The following is a 3,866-nucleotide window of genomic DNA, read 5'->3' on the forward strand; positions in this document are numbered from 1 at the left end:
CCGGGCCCTGGCGACGCCAACGCTGCTCCTCATGACTGCTGCTGGCCTGGAAAGAGAGGGGCAGCTGAGGTGGGGCCGGCATCCGGATTCGGGGGGGCTCCTGGGACCCTCACCTGGGGCTAGGCACAGCAGAGGGGGCTCAGCGCCCTCTCCCACCCCGGGGTGCCCTGGCCGTGCCCCGCGGCAGGGACAGATGGGACCCAGGGAAAGGAGCAAGGTCCAGGCCTGGCCAAGCGCCATGCGAGGCCATGGCACCATGCAGAAGTGGCACGGCCCACGCTGCCCGCGTCTGACGCCTGTCAGCTGCCAGCCCCCGAGCGGCCGCACCAGAGAGCCGGCACCGCGGTGCTGCTGGCCGGTCGGCAGGGACCTGCTCTGGGCTAGCCCTGTAGCAAGGTGCGGGGAGAAGCAGTCGCTGCAGGGACGGGGGAGTGATAGGGATGCAGGGCTGGGGCTGGGCACAGACGGCCCCACGCAAGGTGCAGGTCAGGGAGGGAGCCCGAGGGCCCCGGGCACAGGACAAGGGTGCATCCCAGGGCACAGGGGTCACCACCGGCCAGCCCTGCACCGTGGGGTGGGAGGGGAGCAGAGGGGAGGCCGCGGCATGGGCAGCGGCACTGTCTCTGTACGTGGCAGGGTCCCGGCAGCACTGCTGGCCACCATGGCTGGCCCCGTGATGCTCCCGGGGGGAGGTTGGCAGTCGCAGCCCTGGAAAGCCACGACTGGGAGTGGCAGCAGCCCTGGAAAACCTGCCTCATGGGCTGAGAAAAGCCATCTGCCGAGCTTATGTAACAGCCTGGAAACGGCTCCAGCAGCCACCGGCCAAACCTGGCCAGGGCCTGGAGGCCGGGCCTGGGTGCAGCCACGTCAGACCTGGCTCCACACTGCACATCCAGCCAGGAGGCACCAGCCTGGCAGCTGTCCTGGGCAGGGGGACTCCCACAGCCGGGATCACGCGGCCCCTTGCTAACGCACGGTCTCACGCAGCCCGGCTGCAGAGAGCTCTGGGCAAGGCGCTCGCGGGCTCATGACATATGTGCATGCGTGTCTGTCTGCACGCATGTCAGGCTGGGCAATTATCACTGGCCCCAGCACTGCAGAACCAGGGCGAGGGGCCAACCCGGGACTACATGCCCCTGCCAGCGCAACCGCAGGAGGAGGCGCGACGTGCGCTGGGCAGATGGCCGCACAGCTGCCTTCATGGCCGCACGCCAGGTGCCCTCACGGCCCCAGCTCTGAACAGGGGCAGGGGCAGGGGCAGGGGCAGGGCAGCCCGGGAGGGTGACAGCCAGGGCCCAGCTCAGCTCCGTCCAAGGGCCGTGGAGTGGGCAAACTGAATTAAGCTAAGGCTCTTGACCCTAGTTCAGGCCTTCCTGAAGCTAAGCAATTAAATTGTACAGAGTGCCTTATAAGGCACTGGGAAAAGTGAGTGCTGCAAGTGGTACGGTGGGCTAACCAGGTGCAGCAGTTTCCCTAGAAGAAAAGAAACCCAAAAACGGAATAGGATTGGAGTACCTTGTCTAAAAGGATGGGGTAAGAAAGTTGAGGACTGGACAGTTTGAGGCAAGAAAGTTACAGAAGTAGTAGACAAACAAAGGAACAGCTGTGTTTTGTGTTGCCACCCTGGGGAGACAGGAGCAACCTTGGGATTTTCGTTCGAATAATGAGGAATCCAGACACTAACATCCCACATGCCCAGCAGAGGATGGTAGAGGGGGGTGTGTGTGTGTGTGTGTGTGTGTGTGTGTGTGTGTGTGTGTAAAATAATCTGAGGCCGGTACCACCAAAGGTCGCTGTTGTAACGCCTAAAGAACCGCTTGCCAGGTCGTATTATGGAGCAAAAACTTGTAATAAAGATTAGGGACTACTATTAAAGTTCACTTGATACCAAATCGGACAAGGGGCCGTGTCAATCCTCGGGGGTCTCTGTAAAAGGAATCCTAGTGGCAACAAAGCCCTGTGGCCCTGGGCCGGCTCCTTCCCACCCCGCGGTTCTTGGCCAGCCGTGCTCTCGCTCTCCCCAGCCCGCGGATACCAAATGCTCCCCTGGGCCAGGCCTCCCTCGCCGCGGACACAGCAACCACAGCTGAGGAGGTGGCGGGTCAGCCTGGTGCAAGGAGCCTGCATCTCCCACAGGCCCCCGCTGCCTCTCAGCCCACTCCTGGTCCCTCCTCCCACCTTGGCTCCTGCTCTGCAGCTTCAGCCCCCGAGTCTGGTGCTGTGGCAGAGCCGCCCTCCTGCCCCTCCAAAGGTGGCGTGGCAGGATGGGCAGCGCAGCAGAGCTGGTGGCAGGACTGGACTGCACCCCGTGCCCTCTGCCCGGCCTCGCCTGGGGAAGAGGGCCCTGGGCCCCAGCAGCGGGTCTGAGGACAAGGACCCCGTTGCACCAGCAGCACCGCCCCAGCCAAGAGGCCTGGCAGGCCAGCTGGCAGGGAACAGCGATGTCCCCTGGGGCCAGGCTGGCTGCTCCTTGCCAGGCTCAGCCGTGCTCCCAGAGGCCCGGAGAGGCTGGAAGCAGCCAGGCGCAGGCATTTCCAGGACAGCCCTGGCCCAGGTCTAGTTGGTGCCAAGGCAGGCACCAGATGAGCTGTCAGGGAGGGCAAGAGCCACACGGCACCGGAGGAGGGTCCCACACCTGCGTGGTTGCACACAGCCTGCTCCAGCACCCACCGGGCAGCCAGCCAGGCATCCGCTGTGGGAGGGTGGGTGCTGATGTGTCTTCCACACAGCCTGCTGCAACCAGGGACACGGCTTGCCCTGTGCCAGGGCTGGAGCAAGCACGGGTCCCTGCCCCGGAGGGGATGCTTGACCCGCCCCACCGCACATGGGACGTGCCGGCCCCCACGGGCATGAATGGGACTCAGAGACCGGCGCAGCTCAGAGGACAGGCCAGCCCTGCCTGAGCAAACAGGCGGTGGGGTGGTGGGGAGAGCTGCCGGCTCCTGCGACTGCCAACGGCCGAGAAAACCGCATGGATGCGCCGGCAGCCCCGTGAATGGCCGGCTGCGCGCTGGGCCGGCCACCTCCTCACGGGCCCGGGGCCAGGCGCGGGGGCGGCCGGCGCTGCCAGCTGGGAATCAGAGGGCCTTTCAGCACGGGGCTGGGAGGGGGAATCCGGGAACGCCGCAGCCGCCCTCCTCCCTCAGGGGCATCCCCGGGCGGCTGGGCCCAGCGGTGCCCACATGTCACTGCCCCTTCCCTGCCAGCCCTGGGGAGAGAGGAAAATGTCCTCGCCCAGGCTGCCTGCGGCTGAACTCTGCCGCTGCCCCTGCCCCTGCCCCTGCCCCTTGGGGCCTCCGGCTCTGCCCCTTCTCCAGGGGCCAAGCAGGGAGCCCCTGACCCCAGCCTGGTGACCCATCCCCTACCCCCCACTGCAGTCCGGGCCATGAGGTCCCCTGGCTGGGCCCTGTCCTGGCAGGGGATCGGGGCAGACTCAGACCCACTGGGCTGAACCCGGAGCAGTGATAACCCCCTTCCCTGCACGGGGCAGGTCCGAGGGGCACAAGACCTGGGCAGCGGGAAATCCTGGTGGGGACCCTAACAGGGAGCAGCCTGGGGTGTGCGGCTATCGTGCCCTGGGCAGAGGCCGGGGTCGTGCTCCCGTGCAGCCAGCACCTCGCATGGCACGGAGACTCTGACCCCGGCTCCCAGGCCTGGCTGGAGCGGAGCAGCTGACGTAGGGCGAAGAGCAGGGGTAGGGATGGCTGCAGGTGCCCAGGACACGGGACAGGGACGAGCTGCTGCCAGGCGCCCGGGCTGGGAGCCCACCGGGAGTCGGGGCAGGGGCAGGGGCAGGGGCAGGGCAGGACCGGACCGTGCGGACAGCCAGAGCACGGCACGGCCACCAAGGGCCGGGGCTGGACAAG

The 3,866-nt window shown here is 66.6% G+C and overlaps 1 protein-coding gene across 1 annotated transcript in view; it reads right to left on the reverse strand.

Moving 5' to 3' along the window:
* The window catches only part of LOXL3 (lysyl oxidase like 3), a 22,774-nt gene that overhangs the window by 17,806 nt on the left and 1,102 nt on the right, over nt 1-3,866 (reverse strand). The gene's annotated exons all lie outside the window — the stretch shown is intronic.

This window comes from Alligator sinensis, unplaced genomic scaffold (genome assembly GCF_000455745.1).
Source record: "Alligator sinensis unplaced genomic scaffold, ASM45574v1 scaffold1334_1, whole genome shotgun sequence".
Classification (NCBI taxonomy): domain Eukaryota; kingdom Metazoa; phylum Chordata; order Crocodylia; family Alligatoridae; genus Alligator; species Alligator sinensis.